Here is a 22135-nt window from a genome sequence, read left to right on the forward strand (position 1 = left end):
GGTTTGATGGCATCACCTCCTAGATGAACATAAGTTTGAGCAAGCTTCAGGAGTTGGTGATGGACAGGGAAGTTTGGCGTTCTGCAGTCTGTGGTGTCACAAAGAGTTGGACATGATTGAGCAACTGAACTGAACTGAACTGAACTGATATATAGCATTTAAAATAAATATTGGGATTCCCTGGTGGCTCAGATGACAAAGAATCTGCCTTCAATGGAGATCAAGGTTTGATCCCTGTGTCAGGAAGATCCCATGGAGAAAATAATGGCTACCAACTACAGTTTTCTTGCCTGGAGAATCTCACAGAGAATGAGAATGGTGGGCTATAGTCCATGGGGTCACAGAGAGTCAGACACAATTGAGTGAATTACACTTTCACATTTATAATTGATATTACAGATACAGTATATGTATGTATAATATTTTATATACAGTACAAATACTGTCTGTGTAACCTACAGTTCAGTTCATTTCAGTTGCTCAGCCATTTCTGACTCTTTGTAACCCACGGACTGAAGTATGCCAGGCTTCCCTGCCAATCACTAACTCCTGGAGCTTGTTCAAACTCATGTCCATAAACTAGGTGATGCATCCAACTATCCAATCCTCTGTTGTCCTCTTCTGCCTTCAATCATTCCCAGCATCAGGGTCTTTTCCAAACAGTGAGTGCATCCCATCAGGTGGCCAAAGTATTGGTGCTTTAGCTTCAGCATCAGTCCTTCCAATGAATATTCAGGGCTGGTTTCCTTTAGGATTGCCAGGTTTGATTTCCTTGAAGTCCAAGGGACTCTCAAGATTGGAAAACCATAGCTTTGACTAGATGGACCTTTGTTGGCAAAGTATTGTCTCTGCTTTCTAATATGCTGTCTAGGTTGGTCATAGCTTTTCTTCCAAAGAGCAAGTGCTGTTTAATTTCATGGCTGCAGTCACCATCTGCAGTGATTCTAGAGCCCCCAAAAATTAAGCCTGTCACTGTTTCCTCTGTTCCCCATCGGTTTGGATTAAGTGATGGGACAAGATACCATGATCTTAGATTTTTGAATGTTGAGTTTTAACCCAGCTTTTTCACTCTCCTCTTTTATTTTCATCAAGCGTCTCTTCAGTTCCTCTTTGCTTTCTGCCATTAAGGATGGTATCATTTGCATATCTAAGGTTGTGGAGATTGGTTTCCCTAGAAGTTCAGATGGTAAAGAATCCTCCTCTAATGCAGGAGACCCTGGTTCAATTCATGGATCAGGAATATCCACTGGAGAAGGGATAGGCTACCTTCTCCAGTATTCTTGGGCTTTTCTGGTGGCTCAGCTGGTAAAGAAGCCACTCACAATAAGGGAGACCTGGGTTCTGCCCCTGGATTGGGAAGAACCCCTGAACAATGGAACAGATACCCACTCCCATATTCTGGCCTGGATAATTCCATGGACTATACAGGGTTACAAAGAGTCACACACAACTGATTGATTTTCACTGTGTGATGTAATACACATAAAATGACCATACATATGGAGATGTGTGTGTGTGTATATACACACACACACAATATTAAAATGGGGTTTTAGGGAATTCCCTGACTTTCCAGTGCTTAGGATTCTGTTCTTTCACTATCAGGGGCCCAGGTACAATTCCTGGTCAGAGAACTAAGATCCTACAAAAGGCACAGTGGTGGCAAAATAAATAAATAACATAAAATGGAGATTTAATCCCAAAGATCCTGTAATATATATGACATAGATAAATAATTATGTATGAAAGTGAAATTGAAATTTGCTTATATATCTATATCTATCTAACTATATGTGTGTGCATACACACACACATACACACACACACACACACACATTGCTTCTCAGGTGGCTCAGTGGTAAAGAATCCACCTACCAATGCAGGAGATGTGGGTTCAATCTTGGGTCAGGAAGATCACATGAAGGAGGAAATGACAATCCACTCTAGTTTCTTGCCTAGAGAATCCCACAGACAGAGGAGATTGGTGATGTCACAAAAAGTCAGACAAGACTGAGCACACACACACACACACAAACACACATATGCAGGCTTCCCCAATGGCTGAGCAGGTAAAGAATCCACCTGCAATAAGGAGATACAGGTTTGATCCCTGGATTGGAAAGATCCCCTGGAGCTGGAAATGGCAACCCACTCTGGTATTCTTGCCTGCATAATCCTATGGACAGAGGAGCCTGGAGGGCTACAAGTCCAAAAAGTCACAAAGAATAGAAACAACTGAGTGACTAAATGCACACACACACACACACACACACACACACACACACACACATTTTTCTATTACTAATCAAAACCTGACTTTTAAAGTGTTCACATGTTTTATCAGTTATTGCTTAAAGTATTTTAAAGAGGTTAATTATTTTCATATTCACTATAATCTTACAAAGTAAATTTTATTACACACTTTTAAAATAAAGATCATTGTGGGAAGAAATGTTCCTGTTCCATTGTGTCCAACATTTTGCAACTCCATGAACTGCAGCACGCGAGTCTTCCCTTCCCCGACCATCTCCTGTAGTTTGCTCAAACTCATGTCCATTTAGCCAGTTATGCCATCCAACCATCTCATCCTCTGTCATCCTCTTCTCCTCTTGCCTTCAATCTTTCCCAGCATCAGGTCTTGTTCAATGATTCAGCTGTTTGCATTAGGTGATCAAAGTACTGGAGTTTCAGCTTCAGCATCAGTCCTTCAATGAATATTCAGGGTTGATTTTCTTTAGGATTAACTGGTTGGATCTCCTTGTTGTCCCAGTGACTCTCAAGAGTCGTCTCCAGCACCACCATTCGAAGGCATCAATTCTTCAGCACTCAGCCTTATTTATGGTCCAACTCTCACATACATGCCTGACTACTGGAAAAACCATGGCTTCGACTATATGGACCTTTTTTAGGAAAAGTAATGTCTCTGCTTTTTAATATGTTGTCTAAGTTTTTCATAAATTTTCTATCAAGGAGCAAGCGTCTTTCAATTTCATGATTGCAAACTCCGTCTACAGTGATTTTGGAGGCCAAGAAAATAAAGTCTATCACGGTTTCCATTGTTTCCCCATCTATTTGACATGCAGTGCTGGGACTGGATGCTTTGATCTTCATTTTATGTATGTTGAGTTTTAAGCCAGGTTTTTCACTCTCCTCTTTCACCTTCATCGAGAGACCCTTTAATTCCTCTTCACATTCTGCCATTATGTTGGTGTCATCTGTATATCTGAGGTTATTGATGTTTCTCCCGGCAATCTTGATTCCAACTTGTGCTTCATCCAGCGTGGCATTTCAAATGATGTACTCTGCCCAGAAGTTAAAAAAGTAGGGTGACAATATACGATTTTGATGTACTTCTTTCCCAATTTTGAACCTGTTTGTTGTTCCATGTCCTGTTCTAACTGTTGCTTCTTGGCCTACATGCAGGGGAAAATGGTTAATGTAATAATCATGGGTACATGCTCAGTTGCCCAGTCATGTCAACTCTTTGAAACCCCATGGACTGTAGCCTGCCAAGCTTCTTTTTGCAGGAAATTTCCCAAACAAGAATATTGGAGTTGGTTGCCATTTCCTATTCCTGAGGATCTTCCCAATCCAGGGTTTGGACCTGTGTCTCTTGCAGCTCCTGCATTGGGAGGCAGATTCTTTACCACTGGGTCAGCTTGGAAGCTCCCAGTATAATAATAACCATAGATAGATGCCAAAAAATGATAGAAATAGATTTTCATAACAGAATATCTTTACTCTGAAGTGGATAAACATAGCTAGACATCATAAAAATAAACTTAACTCATATAAATTCAGAAGCAGATGTACTTGTTTAGAACTTGGAAAATAAAAAGCTAAAAATAACATTTACTTGAAAAATATGTAATTCATTTTCAAAATAGCAGTTAGAGATTCATAAGAATGCATAATTTATAATGTGGATTTGGTTTGTTAACTAAATCTAAATCAAAGTGTCATATGAATGTACATGTTCCTCTAAGGATCATGAATGAAAAAAATGTTGCTGGCCATATCAGTCAAGAAAGGATGCTGCAACCATTGAAACACTACAGCCACAATGGACCATGAGATTTGAGGGATCTCAGGATAGAGACAAGTGCTGTCTGTTGACAAGCCCTCAGCCATTGCAGCCACCCCCAAGTATGCATCCTGATGGATTCAGGATGGAGAAAAGCAGTATATTGGGCCTAAAGAGGTAAGGAGCATATCAAACAGCTCAGAGGCTTGTATTTTCCCACAAGTAAATTAATAAATCCATTGATTTGAGATTTCTGATTTTCTTTAATTTACAGGAGTTTTTTGAAGTTCTTCTAACTCAGTCTTTGTTACTAAACCTTCTATATAATTTTGGTTCTTCCTCTTGTGTCTTCTGAGAAGTATCTCAGAACTGAGAATCCTGTGTACCAGACTTAATTCTTCAGATAGTCTTTCAAATTATAGTTCTCAAATTATAGGTTGTCCATTTTGTTTCATTCTACAAGGAAGTTAACCTATATTAATTAAAAAAAATTACAGGAAATGTTCCTTTACAAAGTTACTTAAATAAAAGAGTAAATATTTAAGTTTCTTAATAATTTGTTTCTTAAATAAAATCTAGTAAGTAGCTAACAAGCACTGTAAAACTTGAAACAGTTATTAACTAGCTATCTGTTACAATTTTTGTTTGCTTTAATTTCATTCAATAAAGCTCTCATACCTCATTCAGTTCAGTTCAGTTCAGTTGCTCAGTCATGTCTGACTCTTTGTGACCCCATGAATCGCGGCACGCCAGGCCTCCCTGTACATCACCAACTCCCACAGTTCACTCAGACTCATGTTCATTGGGTCAGTGATGCCATCCAGCCATCTCATCCCCTATTGTCCCCTTCTGCTCCTGCCCCCAATCCCTCCCAGCATCAGAGTCTTTTCCAATGAGTCAACTCTTTGCATGAGGTGGTCAAAGTACTGGAGTTTCAGCTTCAGCATTATTCCCTCTAAAGAAATCCCAGGGCTGATCTCCTCCATTAAAGAATTACTGCTGGCAGATTTCAAATTGGCAACTGTCCATGTAAAAGGAAGACAAGAAAACTAGACAAAATTTAACAAAAATTTAACGGCTTTGATAAATAATTTAAAATTGTATAGATAAACTATTTAATGTAAAAAATTCAGTTTCATACAGAACTATTAATAAATAAATAGTTGCTTTACAAATAGCTGTGAAAAGAAGAGAGGTGAAAAACAAAGGAGGAAAGGAAAGATATAAGCATCTGAATGCAAAGTTACAAAGAATAGCAAGAGCAGATATGAAAGCCTTCTTCAGCGATCAATGCAAAGAAATGGAGGAAAACAACAGAATGGGAAAGACTAGAGATCTCTTCAAGAAAATTAGAGATACCAAGGGAACATTTCGTGCAAAGATGGGCTCAGTAAAGGACAGAAATGGTATGGACCTAACAGAAGCAGAAGATATTAAGAAGAGGTGGCAAGAATACACGAAAGAACTGTACAAAACAGATCTTCACGACCCAGATAATCATGATGATGTAATCACTAATCTAGAGCCAGACATCTTGGAATGTGAAGTCAAGTGGGCCTTAGAAAGCATCCCTACGAACAAAGCTAGTGGAGGTGATGGAATTCCAGTTGAGCTATTTCAAGTCCTGAAAGATGATGTTTTGAAAGTGCTGCACTCAATATGCCAGCAAATTTGGAAAACTCAGCAGTGGCCACAGGACTGGAAAATGTCAGTTTCCATTCCATTCCCAAAGAAAGGCAATGCCAAAGAATGCTCAAACTACCACAAAATTGCAGTCATCGCAAACGCTAGTAAAGTAATGCTCAAAATTTTCCAACCCAGACTTCAGCAATACGTGAACCATGAACTCCCTGATGTTCAAGCTGGTTTTAGAAAAGGCAGAGGAACCAGAGACCAAATTGCCAACATCCGCTAGATCATGGAAAAAGAAAGAGAGTTCCAGAAAAACATCTATTTCTGCTTTATTGACTATGCCGAAGCCTTTGACTGTGTGGATCCCAATAAATTGTGGAAAATTCTGAAAGAGATGGGAATACCAGACCACCTGACCTGCCTCTTGAGAAATCTGTATGCAGGTCAGGAAGCAACAGTTAGAACTGGACATGGAACAACAGACAGGTTCCAAATAGGAATAGGAACACGTCAAAGCTGTATATTGTTACCCTGCTTATTTAACTTCTGTACAGAGTACATCACGAGAAACGCTGGACTGGAAGAAACACAAGCTGGAATCAAGTTTGCCAAGAGAAATATCAATAACCTCATATATGCAGATGACACCGCCCTTATGGCAGAAAGTGAAGAGAAACTAAAAAGCCTCTTGATGAAGGTGAAAGAGGAGAGTGAAAGAGTTGGCTTAAAGCTCAACATTCAGAAAATGAAGATCATGGCATCTGGTCCCATCACGTCATGGGAAATAGATGGGGAAACAGTAGAAACAGTGTCAGAGTTTATTTTTGGGGGCTGCAAAATCACTGCAGATGGTGACTGCAGCCATGAAATTAAAAGACGCTTACTCCTTGGAAGAAAATTATGACCAACCTAGATAGTATATTCAAAAGCAGAGACATTACTTTGCCGACTATGGTCCGTCTAGTCAAAGCTATGGTTTTACCTGTGCTCATGTATGGATGTGAGAGCTGGACTGTGAAGAAGGCTGAGCGCCGAAGAATTGATGTGTTTGAACTCTGGTGTTGGAGAAGATGCTTGAGGGTCCCTTGGACTGCAAGGAGATCCAACCAGTCCATTCTAAAGGAGATCAACCCTGGGATTTCTTTGGAAGGAATGATGCTAAAGCTGAAGCTCCAGTACTTTGGACACCTCATGCGAAGAGTTGACTCATTGGAAAAGACTCTGATGCTGGGAGAGATTGGGGGCAGGAGGAGAAGGGGATGACCCAGGATGAGATGGCTGTCTGGCATCACGGACTCGATGGACCTGAATCTAAGTGATCTCCGGGAGTTGGTAATGGACAGGGAGGCCTGGCGTGCTGCGATTCATGGGGTCGCAAAGTGTCAGACATGACTGAGCGACTGGACTGAACTGAACTGAACTTTCTTACCCAAAATTTTGCCATTTACTGAATAACTTCAAAATACTTTTAAAACGTAATGATGAGCTGATTCAGTATTGTTTTTCAGCTTTGTAAATTATAAGAATACACATTATTTTTTATTATAAGTAATAATTATTATTTATGGAATATATATTCTATATAGTAGTTGCACTGTTATGGTTTACATGCATAACTTTATTTAATCCCTGTGATAAGTATTCAGTTCAGTTCAGTCGCTCAGTCATGTCTGACTCTTTGTGATCCCATTAATTGCAGGACACCAGACCTCCCTGTCCATCACCAACTCATGGAGTTCACCCAATCTCATGTCCATCAAGTCAGTGATGCCATCCACATAGGTGCAAAAGTAACTGTGATTTTGCATTATTGAACTGCACCAGCAGATATTGGAATATATGCTTTTTGTTTCAAATTCTTTATTATACATCATGGTTGCACAATTTGAGGCTGGTTAAATACAGTTGGTTTTCAATTTTTCTTTGAATATTTTCCAGATTACTGCATGCAAGTGACCATGAAAATATTTGGCATTTTAAAATTTTGAAACTCTGAACAGGCGCTTACATGAAGGAAAACATTATCATTCACAGATATCCACATTTATAATCAGTGCTCCAGCACATGGAACTTTTTCCCAGTTAAGAAGTTGGTTACTAACTGTTTTGCAAAGAGCCATAGTAGTAAAATAGGCTTAAAGAAATGTAATTTGGGTTACTTAGTTTACTCATAAAGTAAGGTTAATGGACAAGACTTGCACTGAAGTGTATAAAAAAAATATTGGTGCAAAAAACAATGAACCATAAGTGAAAGTAGTTTCATACATCAGGTTTTAGTTCCTATGCCCCATATTTAGTGTATCTGAGATTAGACCCACGTGTAGCATAAAAACAGATGACTGCAACCTTCTTATTTAGAGGCTTTAAACAATGCTTGAATTTATTCTTAAATGTGGTTATGTTGTATACCATTTTAATGCACATCAGTTCAGTTCAGTTCAGTTCAGTCGCTCAGTCGTGTCCAACTCTTTGCGAACCCATGAATCACAGCACGCCAGGCCTCCCTGTCCATTACCAACTCCCAGAGTTCACTTAGATTCAGGTCCATCGAGTCAGTGATACCTTCCAGCCATCTCATCCTCTGTCATCCCCTTCTCCTCCTGCCCCCAATCCCTCCCAGCATCAAAGTCTTTTCCAGTGAGTCAAGTCTTCACATGAGGTGGCCAAAGTACTGGAGTTTCAGCTTTAGCATCATTCCTGCCAAAGAAATCCCAGGGCTGACCTCCTTCAGAATGGACTGGTTGGATCTCCTTGCAGTCCAAAGGACTCTCAAGCGTCTTCTCCAACACCACAGTTCAAACGCATCAGTTCTTTGGTGCTCAGCCTTCTTCATAGTCCAACTCTCACATTCATACATGACTACTGGAAAAACCATAGCCTTGACTAGATGGGCCTTTGTTGGCAAAGTAATGTCTCTGCTTTTGAATATGCTATCTAGGTTGGTCATAACTTTTCTTCCAAGGAGTAAGAGTCTTTTAATTTCATGGCTGCAGTCACCACATGTCTTATGCAATTTTTTTTTCTAATATTTTATTCAGTTCAGTCAGTAGCTCAGTCATGTCCAACTCCTTGCAACCCCATGGACTGCAGCATGTAAGGCTTCCCTGCTCATCACCGACTACCAGAGTTTGCTCAAGGTCATGTCCATTGAGATGGTGATGCCATTCAACCATCTCATCCTCTGTCATCCCCTTCTCCTCCTGGCTTCAAACTTTCCCAGCTTCAGGGTCTTTTCCAGTGAGTTAGTGCTTCCCATCAGGTGGCCAAAGTATTGGAGCTTCAGATTCATGGCCAATCCTTCCAATGAATATTCAGGATTTATTTCCTTTAGGATTGCCTAGTTGGTTTCCTTGTAGTCCAAGGGACTCTCAGGAGTCCTCTCCAACACCATGGTTCACAAACATCAATGCATCAGTGCTCAGCTTTCTTTTATGTTCCAACACTCACATCCATACATGACTACTGGAAAAACCATAGCTTTGACAAGACAGACCTTTGTAGGCAAAGTTAACATCTCTGTTTTTTAATATGCTGTATAGTTTTGACATAACTTTTCTCCAAAGGAGCTTTTCTTTTAATTTCATGGCTGCAGTCACCATCTGCAGTGATTTTGGTGCCACCCAAAATAAAGTCTGTCACTGTTTCTATTGTTTTCCCATCTATTTGTCATAAAGTGATGGGACCAGATGCCATGACCTTAGATTTTTGAATGTTCAGTTTTAAGCCAACTTTTTCACTTTCCTCATTTACTTTCATCAAGAGGCTCTTTAGTGCCTCTTCGCTTTCTTCCATAAGGGTGGTGTCATCTGCATATCTGAGGTTATTGATATTTCTCCTGACAATCTGGATTCCAGCTTGTGCTCTTGGCATGATGTATTCTGCATATAAGTTACATAAACAGGGTGACAATATATAGCTTTGACCTACTCCTTTCCCTATTTGGAACCAGTCTGCTTTTTCATGTACAATTACAACTGTTGGTTCTTGACCTGCATACAGACTTCTCCAAAGGAAAGTAAAATGGTCTGGTATTCCCATTTCTTTAAGAATCTTCCACAGTTTGTTGTGATCCATATAGTCAAAGGCTTTGGCATAGTTAATAAAGCAGAAGTAGATATTTCTCTGAAACTCTCTTGCTTTTTTGATGATCCCACAAATTTTGACAACTTGATCTCTGGTTCTTCTGCCTTTTTGAAATTCAGTTTGAATGTCTGGATTCATGTTTCATGTACTGTGGAAGCCTAGCATGGAGAATTTTGAGCATTATTTTGCTAGTGTGCGAGATGAGTGCAATTTTGTGGTAGTTTGAACATGTTTTGGCATTGCCTTTCTTTGGGACTGGAATGAAAACTGACCTTTTCCAGTCCTGTGGTCACTGCTGTTTTCCAAATTTGCTGGCATACTGAGTACAGCACTTTCACAGCATCATCTTTTAGGGTTTGAAATAGCTCAACTGAAATTGCACCACCTCCAATAACTTTGTTCATAGTGATGTTCCCTAAGACCCACTTGACTTCACATTCCAGGATGTCTGGTTCTAGGTTGGTGATCATACATTGTGGTTATCTGGGTCATGAAGATCTTTTTTTCTATAGTTCTGTGTATTCTTGCCACCTCTGCTTAATATTTTCTTATTAAGTAGTGTCTTATTACGCACTTTTTATTTTATATTTAGTTTTGACAAGGGACGTGATTTTAGACAAAAAGCAAATTCTAGCAATTATCTTATTATAATTCAAAATGGGTCAGAAAGCAGTGGAGTTGACTTGCAATATTAATAAAGTATTTGGTCTAGGAATTTCTAATGAATTTACAATACAGTGGTGGTTCAATAAATTTTTCAAAGAAAGCAAGCAACCTTGATGATGAGGAGCAGTGACTGGCCATTGGAATTTGACAACAACAAATTGAGAAGTACTTTGAAGCTGATCGTCTTACAACTACACTAGAAGTTGTGGAAGAATTCACCATCAACTAGTCTATGGTCATTCAGCATTTGAAGTAAATTGGAAGGGTGAAAAACTCGATAAATGTTATCTTCATTGCACTGACCGCAAGTCAAAAACATCATCTTTTTGAAGTGTCATCTTCTCTTATTCTATGCAACAACAGTAAACCATTTTGTGATTGGATTGTGATGTTTAATAAAAATGGATTTTGTACAACTGGTAATGACCAATTGAGTGGCTGTACCAGGAAGAAGCTCTAAATCACTTCCCAAAGTGAAACTTGCAACAAAAAAGGTCATGGTCCCTATTTGGTGATCTGCTGCTGGTATGAAGCACTACAACTTTCTGAAGTGAAGCGAAAGTTGCTCAGTCATGTCCTACTCTTTATGACTCCATGGACTATAGAGTCCATTGAATTCTCCAGTCCAGAATACTGGAGTAGGGAGCCTTTCCCTTCCCCAGGGTATCTTCCCAACCCAGGGATGGAACAAAAGTCTCCGTCATTGCAGGAAGATTCTTTACCAGCTAAGCCACAAAGGGAGCCACAACTTTCTGAATCCTGGCAAAATCATTACATCTGAGAAGTATGCTCAGCAAATCAATGAGATGCACTGAAATCTTCAACAACTACAGTCAGCACTGGTCAACAGAAAGGGCCTAATTCTGCACAATAACACCTGGCCACATATCACACAATCAACACTTCAAAAGTTCAATGAATTGTACTACAAAGTTTTGCCTCATCCACCATAATCACCTTACCTCTCACTAACTGATTACCACTTCTTCAGGCATCTCAACAACTTTTTTCAGAGAAAATTATTCAACAATCAGCAGGAAGCAGAAAATACTTTCCAAGAATTCATTGAATCCTGAAGCATGGATTTTTATGTTGCAAGAATAAACAAACTTATTTATCATTATCATTGATGAAAATCTGCTGATTGTAATGGTTTCTACTTTGATTAATAATTATGTGCTTAAGCCTATTATAATAATTTAAAATTCATGGATCAAAATTGCAGTTACATTCACACCAACCTAAATATTAATGATTTCCATTGGAGAAACTGGTTCTCTGAATGGTAACAAAAGCCTTAAACTGGAATTTACAAGAAGGGCTAATTTTACTGTATTTGTGACAATTCTAATCAGTTGCATTTTATTAAAATCTAACAACAGCAAAACAAACTTATTCTGTAATGGTTATCATTTATTTAATAAATATTATAATGGAATATCTTAGTTAATGAATATCTGATTATCCACCATTACTTTTGGATATTGTAGCCCTTTGAATATTGTTATACACATAATGATCAAATACATTGCCACATACATGAAAATATTTTGTCCCTGCCATTGTTGTATGATGAATTACTCTCAAATTTAACATCTTCAAATTAGTCATTTTATTTTGGTTCAGATTTCATAAACGGCTTAATTGACTCAATTCTACGTTATGAATTTCTAAATTGTTGCAGTCAGACGTTGATTGGGACTGCAGATAATGAGAGCTTTTCTGGTGCTGGAAATCTGAGTGTCATATTTTGGTCTCCTCAGGCTGATAATCTCAAGGTGTTCAGATTGTTCAGATTTTTTATATAAAAACCACTTCTTCCAAAGTAAGCAGCCAAAGAACATGCTGGGAATTCACAGATTACAAGTTTTGCCACTTTCTACTGTGTCAGAAGTAAATTGCAAACAACTCAGTAAATTCAATAAAAAGGGAAGTAAACTTGATTTCTTAACAAGCATTATGTCAAGGAATTTGCAAATGTTTTACAACTTCCATTACTATGTTGAGCATATGTTATTTTAAATCCTGTAAATATATTTTTTTCATTTTATTTTACTTCCCCCCTATTTGGACATATTATATGCTTGTCTATCAAGATTTCAAAACTCCTTGGAAGAGTAATGAATTTTTTAAAGGCATCTAAAGTCCCTAATGGAGGGACTACCAGACCACCTGACCTGCCTCTTGAGAAATCTGTATGCAGGTCAGGAAGCAACAGTTAGAACTGGACATGGAACAACAGACTGATTTCAAATACGAAAAGGAGTACATCAAGGCTATATATAGTCACCCTGCTTATATAACTTATATGAGAAAGTTATATATATATATATATATATATATATATACATATATATATATATATATATATATACATATATATATATACACATAACTTATATATAACTTACATCATAAGAAACGCTGGACTGGAAGAAACACAAGCTGCAATCAAGATTGTCAAGAGAAATATCAATAACCTCAGATATGTAGATGACACCACCCTTATGGCAGAAAGTGAAGAGAAACTAAAAAGCCTCTTGATAAAACTGAAAGAGGAGAGCTAAAGAGTTGGCTTAAAGCTCAACATTCAGAAAACGAAGATCATGGCATCTGGTCCCATCACTTCATGGGAAATAAATGGGGAAACAGTGGAAACAATGTCAGACTTTATTTTGGGGGGCTCCAAAATCACTGCAGATGGTGACTGCAGCCATGAAATTAAAAGACGCTTACTTCTTGGAAGAAAAGTTATAACCAACCTAGATAGCATATTCAAAAGCAGAGACATTACTTGCCAACTAAGGTCCGTTTAGTCAAGGCTGTGGTTTTCCTTTGGTCATGTATGGATGTGAGAGTTGTACTGTGAAGAAGGATGAGGGCCAAAGAATTGATGCTTTTGAAGTGTGGTGTTGGAGAAGACTCTTGAGAGTCCCTTGGAGTGCAAGGAGATCCAACCACTCCATTCTGAAGGAGACCAGTCCTGGGTGTTCTTTGTAAGGACTGATGCTAAAGCTGAAACTCCTTACTTTGGACACCTCATGTGAAGAATTGACTCACTGGAAAGGACTCTGATGCTGGGAGGGATTGGGGGCAGGAAGAGAAGGGGACAACAGAGGATGAGATGGCTTGATGGCATCACCGACTCCATGGACATGAATCTGAGTGAACTCTGGGAGATGGTGATGGACAGGGAGGCCTGGCGTGCTGCAATTCATGGGGTCACAAAGAGTCAGACACAGCTGATCGCCTGGAATGAAACTGAATGGAATACAATTATAACCAAAATAATTTTGTTTTCATGTTTTAAAATTTTTCATTGCTATTAAAATGGGAATTTGAATTCTTGTTCACGGAGCCAAAGAATGAACTTCATGAAAACACAGATACTCATGGTAGCAAATGAATAAGATTTATTAACAAGAAGGAAAGTACAAAGCTCTCAGCATAGACACTGAAAAGTGGTAGAGTCCCCCTTTACTGCAGTTTTTGTATCCTTATCCGTACATTTTTAGTTGGCTCCTGTCCTTAAATACATGATTTTCAACCAATCAGTTTAAAGGTCAAGATGTTTAACTTAACAGCTTTATGGCTTCTCTTGAAACCTGGATTCAGTTGCCACACTTTTTCATGCCCCTGGTGATTTTACAATGGCCCAGATGTATGGGTTTAAGATTAATGATTATTATTTGTTGTTTCCCTCAGAAATATGAAACAGAAGCTAGACACTGCCCTTCCCTGGATCTGAGTACAGATGTTTGTCAGACCAAGGATACATTTCAGAAATTCTAGACAAAGGATGTAACTTTAGGCTAATGGATCAAGATGTTTATTGAAAACAAGACCAAAGTCTCAGTGTCCTACACTGACTACCTAGCAATTTCTACCTCACAGTAATCTTATTTTGAAAAATGATTTGTTATGAGATGTGTGACATAATTATACATGACTTAAAAAAAAACAAAACTGAAAATTAAGTAATTATCTCGAAGTAAGATACAGATATGCTTACTCCTTGGAAGAAAAGTTATGAACAACCTAGGTAGCATATTCAAAAGCAGAAACATTACTTTGCTGACTATTGTCCGTCTAGTCAAGGCTGTGGTTTTTCCTGTGGTCATGTATGGATGTGAGAGTTGGACTGTGAAGAAGGCTGAGCGCCAAAGAATTGATGCTTTTGAACTGTGGTGTTGGAGAAGACTCTTGAGAGTCCCTTAAACTGCAAGGAGATCCAACCAATCCATTCTGAAGGAGATCAGCCCTGGGATTTCTTTGGAAGGAATGATGCTAAAGCTGAAGCTCCAGTACTTTGGCCACCTCATGTAAAGAGTTGAATTATTGGAAAAGACTCTGATGCTGGGAGGGATTGGGTACAAAAGGAGAAGGGGACGACAGAAGATGAGATGGCTGGATGGCATCACTGACTCGATGGAGTGAGTCTGAGTGAACTCTGGGAGTTGGTGATGGACAGGGAAGCCTGGCCTGCTGGGATTGATGGGGTCGCAGAGTCGGACATGACTGAGCGACTGAACTGAACTGAACTGAAGATACAGTAGCTAAAATTTAGATAGGTATCTCAAAGCACACTGATTATAAGAAGAAAAGTATTCTGATAAGGGAAAGTTAAAATATCATATTTGAGGGAGACAAACATGTGACACAGCTTTATTCTGAGTAAAGCTTGAAATTATCTGGCAAAAGCATTTTCTCAGTGTTGTCTGTAATTTAATTGGATGAACCTATGTACAATGGTTTTAGAAAAGGCAGAAAAACCAGAGATCAACTTGCCAACATCCGCTGGATCATGGAAAAAGCAAGAGAATTCCAGAAAAACATCTATTTCTGTTCTATTGACTATGCCAAAGCCTTTGATTGTATGGATCACAATAATCTGTGGAAAATTCTGTAACAGATAAGAATACCAGACCACCTGACCTGCCTCTTGAGAAATCTGTATGCAGGTTAGGAAGCAACAGTAGAACTGAACATGGAACAACCGACTGGTTCCAAATAGGAAAAGGAGTATGTCAAGGCTGTATATTGTCACCTTGCTTATTTAACTTCTATGCAGAGTACATCATGAGAAATGCTGGACTGGAAGAAACACAAGCTGGAATCAAGATTGCCAACAGAAATATCAATAACCTCAGATACGCAGATGACACCAACCACCCTTATGGCAGAAAGTGAAGAGGAGCTAAAAAGCCTCTTGATGAAAGTGAAAGTGGAGAGTGAAAAAGTTGGCTTAAAGCTCAACATTCAGAAAACGAAGATCATGGCATCCGGTCCCATCACTTCATGGGAAATAGATGGGGAAACAGTGGAAACATTGTCAGACTTTATTTTTTGGGCTCCAAAATCACTGCAGATGGTGATTGCAGCCATGAAATTAAAAGATGCTTACTCCTTGGAAGAAAAGTTATGACCAGCCTAGATAGCAAATTCAAAAGCAGAAACATTACTTTGCTGACTAATGTCTGTCTAGTCAAGGCTTTGGCTTTTCCAGCGGTCATGTATGGATGTGAGAGTTGGACTGTGAAGAAGGCTGAGTTCCGAAGAATTGATGCTTTTGAAGTGTGATGTCGGAGAAGACTCTTGAGAGTCCCTTGGACTGCAAGGAGATCCAACCAGTCCATTCTGAAGGAGATCAGCCCTGGGATTTCCTTGGAAGGAATGATGCTAAAGGTGAAATTCCAGCACTTTGGCCACCTTATGCGAAGTATTGACTCATTGGAAAAGACTCTGATGCTGGGAGGGATTGGGGGCAGGAGAAGAAGGGGATGACAGAGCATGAGATGGCTGGATGGCATCACTGACTCGATAGACACGAGTCTGAGTGAATTCTGGGAGTTGGTGATGGACAGGGAGGCCTGGCGTGCTGCGATTCATGGGCTCACAAATAGTCAGACACGACTGAGGGACTGACCTGAACTGATGTACAATTAAGTAAACATTGTTTTTTGCATAAGCTATGTGACAGCTACATATAGCATTGTCATGGCAAATAACACAAAGTAATAAATTGTTATGCATATGCTTTCATAATTTCTATCTATATTACTCATTAAAAAGAGGGAAATATATAGCTAATATATAGTAATTTTGAGTAGTAAATTTTATAAATAAACTATTATTTACAAAAGTTAATGTTAATAAAAGTTAATGTTAACAAAATTTAATGCTAAATTTAGAAAATCATATAACCAGACAATCTTCTTATAACATTTTTTATGTTTTCCGTCTTTGTTTACTTACAGAGGCCTGGGCACCTTCTAAATGGAGTCCAGAATTCATGGAGCATAACACGATTAATGGCTCATTTGCCATGGAGCTGTCCAAAAGCGACATTCAATTTTCACTGAAAAATGCAAAAATCTGCAGGTGTTTGATATATAATACACATACATGTGTTCAAACGTTTCATTTAAAGGATTCATACTGAATTTATAAAAATTACAAATGTATACAGGAGAGATCTTTTCAGGAAAAAAAAGTGCTAGTTAGAATTTTAGTTTAGTAAGACAATTTATTGTACGCAGAACAGTTTATACATGCTGTGTGGTGAAAATAGAATTGAAAGCCTTGTTTGCACTAAATAATCCAAAGGCCAAACTACAAACTATTTTTAGGGAATAAATATCAGCATTTTTTTTGTTAGCTTTATTTTTTTCTCATAGAAAATTATCAAAGATTTCATAGTTTTCTCAATTTTTTAAAGGAAAGTCCACAGAGTTAAGAAAAAAAAAAATATCTTATTGAAGTCTTCTCAAGTCTCTGGACCTAGATATAAAAATGTTGAAATTTAATTATTAAATGAATTCAAGACCAAAAATTGTTTTAATCCATTAACTACACCCTTCAAAACATACATCAAATGCTTTCTTGATTATTAATTTCACCATTAGCATTATTTAAATAGTAGAACCCATACTATTAAATATATTGTGTAAAGTTAAAAATTTTATTTACTGCTTTACAATTTGATAGAAAACAGTCATTTATAAATTTATGTTTTAATCAGTAAATTTGGAATAATGTTACAAACGATATTTCTTTAACCCTCAAAAACTCTTAAAATTATGATTTCGTAGCATTATACTTTATCAGATTCTACAGCAAAGGAGAAAAGGAAAGATATAAGCATCTGAATGCAGAATTCCAAAGAATAGCAAGAAGAGATAAGAAAGCCTTCCTCAGTGATCAATGCAAAGAAATAGAGGAAAACAAGAGAATGGGAAAGACAAGAGATCTCTTTAAGAAAATTAGAGATACCAAGGGAACATTTCATGCAAGATGGGCTCGATAAAGGACAGAAATGGTATGTACCTAAGAGAAGCAGAAGTTATTAAGAAGAGGTGGCAAGAATACACAGAAGAACTATACGAAAAAGATCTTCACAACCAAGATAATCACGATGATGTGATCACTCACCTAGAGCCAGACATCCTGGAATGTGAAGTCAAGTGGGCCTTAGAAAGCAGCACTACAAACAAAGCTAGTATAGGTGATGCATTTCCAGTTGAGCTATTTCAAATTCTAAAAGACGATGCTGAGAAAGTGCTGCACTCAATATGCCAGCAATTTGGAAAGCTCAACCATGGCCACAGGACTGGAAAACGTAGGTATTCATTCTAATCCCAAAGAAATGCAATGCCAGAGTGTTCAAATGACCACACAATTGCACTCATGTCACACATTGGCAAAGTAATGCTCAAAATTCTCCAAGTGAGGCTTCAACATTTCATGAACTGAGAATTTCAAAATGTTCAAGTTGGATTTAAAAAGGCAGAAAAATCAGAGATCAAATTACTAACATCCATTAGATCATCAAAAAAAAGCAAGAGAGTTCTAGAAAAAAAAAAAATCTATTTTTGATTTATTGACTACACCAAAGCCTTTGACTGTGTGGATCACAACAAACTGTGGAAAATTCTTTGAAAGGTGAGAACACCACTCAACCTTACCCGGGAGAATGGCATTGAAACACGTATAATATCATATATGAAACAAATCACCACTACAGGTTCGATGCATGATACTGGATGCATGGGTCTGGTGCACTGAGCTGACCCAGAGGGATGGTACATGGAGGGAAGAGGGAGGGGGGTTCAGAATGGGGAACATGTGTATACCTGTGGCAGATTCATGTTGATGTATGGCAAAACCAATACAATATTCTAAAGTACTTAACCTCTAATTAAAATAAATAAATTTCTATTAAAAATAAAAAAGAAGTAAAACTTAGAACCAGACATGGAACAATGGACTATTTCCAAATTGGGAAAGGCATACATCAAGGTGTATATTGTCACCCTGTTTATTTATCTTATATGCAGAATACATCCTGGAAAATGATGGGCTGGATGAAACACAAGCTGGAATCAAGATTGCCGGAAGAAATATCAATAACCTTATATATTCAGATGACACCAACTTTACGGAGGAAAGCAAAGAAGAGTTAAATATCCTCTTGAAGAAAGTGAAAGAGGAGAGTGAAAACGTTGGCTTAAAACTCAACATTCAGAAAACCAAGATCATGGCATCTAGTCCCATCATTTCATGGCAGTTAGATTGGGAAACAATGGAAACAGTGAGAGACTTTATTCTTAGACTTCAAAATTACTGCAGATGATAACTGCAACGTTGAAATTAAAAAACACTTGCCCCTTTGAGGAAAAGCTATGACAAACCTACACAGCATATTAAAAAGCAGAAACAGTACTTTGCCAAACAAAGGTCGTCAGTTCAGTTCAGTTCAGTTCAGTCGCTCAGTTGTGTCCGACTCTTTGTGACCCAATGAATCGCAGCACACCAGGCCTCCCTGTCCATCACCAATTCCCAGAGTTCACTCAGACTCACGTCCATCGAGTCAGTAATTCCATCCAGCCATCTCATCCTCTGTCGTCCCCTTCTCCTCCTGCCCTCAATCCCTCCCAGCATCAAAGTCTTTTCCAGTGAGTCAGCTCTTCACATGAGGTGGCCAAAGTACTGGAGTTTCAGCTTCAGCATCATTCCCTCCAAAGAAATCCCAGGGCTGACCTCCTTCAGAAGGGACTGGTTGGATCTCCTTGCAGTCCAAGGGACTCTCAAGAGTCTTCTCCAACACCACAGTTCAAAAGCAGCAATTCTTCAGCACTCCTCTTTCTTCACAGGCCAACTCTCACATCCATACATGATCACTGGAAAAGCCATAGCCTTGACTAAACGGGCCTTTGTTGGCAAAGTCATGTCTCTGCTTTTGAATATGCTATCTAGTTTGGTCATAACTTTTCTTCCAAGGAGTAAGCGTCTTTTAATTTCATGGCTGCAGTCACCATCTGCAGTGATTTTGGAGCCCCCCTCCTCCCCCCAAAAAAGTCAGCCACTCTTTTAACTGTTTCCCCATCTATTTCCCATGAAGCGATGGGACCAGATCCCATGATCTTCGTTTTCTGAATGTTGAGCTTTAAGCCAACTTTTTCACTCTCCTCTTTCACTTTCAACAAGAGCCTTTTTAGTTCCTCTTCACTTTCTGCCATAAGGGTGGTGTCATCTGCATATCTGAGGTTATTGATATTTCTCCCGGCAATCTTGATTCCGGCTTGTGCTTCTCTCAGTCCACCATTTCTTATGATGTGCTCTGCATGGAAGTTAAATAAGCAGGGTGACAATATACAGCCTTGATGTACTCCTTTTCCTATTTGAAACCAGTCCATTGTTCCATGTCCAGTTCTAACTGTTGCTTCCTGACCTGCATATAGGTTTCTCAAGAGGCAGGTCAGGTGGTCTGGTATTCCTATCTCTTACAGAATTTTCCACAGTTTATTGTGTTTCACACAATCAAAGGCTTTGGCATAGTCAATAAAGCAGAAATAGATGTTTTTCTGGAACTCTCTTGCTTTTTTCATGACCTAGTCAAAGCTATATTTTTTCCAGTAATCATGTATGGATGAGTTACTAGGACTATAAGGAAAACTGAGCACGAAAAAGTTGATATTTCTGAACTGTGGTGTTGGAGAGCACTATTGAGAGTCCTTTGGATTCCAAGGAGATCAAACCAGTCAATCCTAAAGGAAATCAGTCCTGAATATTCATTGAAAAGATTCATGCTGAAGCTGAAGCTCCAATCCTTTGGCCACCTTATGGGAAGAACTGACTCATCATACCCTGATGCTGGGTAAGTTTGAAGACAGGAGTAGGGGACAACAGAGGATGAGATGTTTGGATGCCATCACTGACTCGATTAACGTGAGTCTGAGGAAGCTCTGGGAATTTGCAAGGACAAGGAAGCCTGGAGTGCTGCATTTCCTGGGAATCACAAAGAGTCAAACACAACTGAGAGAGTGAACTAAATACAGATGGACTTACATTAAAACCTTAATTTTTAACCTCTGAATTGATTACAAGATTTGAGTGATATTTTAATTAGCATATGTTAAATTCAGTTCAGTTCAGTTCAGTTGCTCAGTCATGTCTGACTCTTTGCGACCCCATGAATTGCAGCACACCAGGCCTCCCTGTCCATCACCAACTCCCAGAGTTCACTCAGACTCATGTCCATTGAGTCAGTGATGCCATCCAGCCATCTCAACCTCTGTCGTCCCCTTCTCCTCCTGCCCCCAATCCCTCCCACTATCAGAGTCTTTTCCAATGAGTCAACTCTTCACATGAGGTGGCCAAAGTACTGGAGCTTCAGCCTTAGCATCATTCCTTCCAAAGAAATCCCAGGGTTGATCTCCTTCAGAAAGGATTGGTTGGATCTCCTTGCAGTCCAAGGGACTCTCAAGAGTCTTCTCCAACACCACAGTTCAAAAGCAGCAATTCTTCAGTGCTCATCCTTCTTCACAGTCCAACTCTCACAACCATACATGACCAATGGAAAAACCATAGCCTTGACTAGATGGACTTTGTTGGCAAAGTAATGTCTCTGCTTTTCAACATGCTATCTAGGTTGGTCGTAACTTTTCTTCTAAGGAGTAAGCATCTTTTAATTTCATGGCTGCAGTCACCATCTGCAGTGATTTTGGAGCCTCCCCCCCCCCCCCAAAAAAAAATAAAGTCAGCCACTGTTTCCACTGTTTCCCCATCTATTTCCCATGAAGTGATGGGACCGGATGCCATGATCTTTGTTTTCTGAATGTTGAGCTTTAAGCTAACTTTTTCACTCTCCTCTTTCACTTTCATCAAGAGGATTTTAGTTCCTCTTCACTTTCTGCCATAAGGGTGGTGTCATCTGCATATCTGAGGTTATTTATATTTCTCCCGGCAAACTTAATTTCAGTTTGTGCTTAATCCAACCCAGCATTTCTCATGATGTACTCTGCATATAAGTTAAATAAGCAGGGTGAAAATATATAGCCTTGACATACTCCTTTTCCTATTTAGAACCAGTCTTTTGTTCCATGTCCAGTTCTAACTGTTGCTTCCTGACCTGCATACAGATTTCTCAGAAGGCAGGTCAGGTGGTCTGGTATTCCCATCTCTTGAAGAATTTTCCAGTTTATTGTGATCCACACCGTGAAAGGCTTTGGCATAGTCAATAAAGCAGAAATAGATGTTTTTCTGAAACTCTCTTCCTTTTTCCATGATCCAGTGGATGTTGGCAAGTTGATATCTGGTTCCTATGCCTTTTCTAAAACCAGCTTGAACATCTGGAAGTTCACAGTTCACGTATTGCTGAAGCCTGGTGTGGAGAATTTTGAGCATTACTTACTAGCGTGTGAGATGGGTGCAATTGTGTGGTAGTTTGAG

The sequence above is a fragment of the Budorcas taxicolor genome, chromosome 12, assembly GCF_023091745.1.
Source record: "Budorcas taxicolor isolate Tak-1 chromosome 12, Takin1.1, whole genome shotgun sequence".
NCBI lineage: Eukaryota > Metazoa > Chordata > Mammalia > Artiodactyla > Bovidae > Budorcas > Budorcas taxicolor.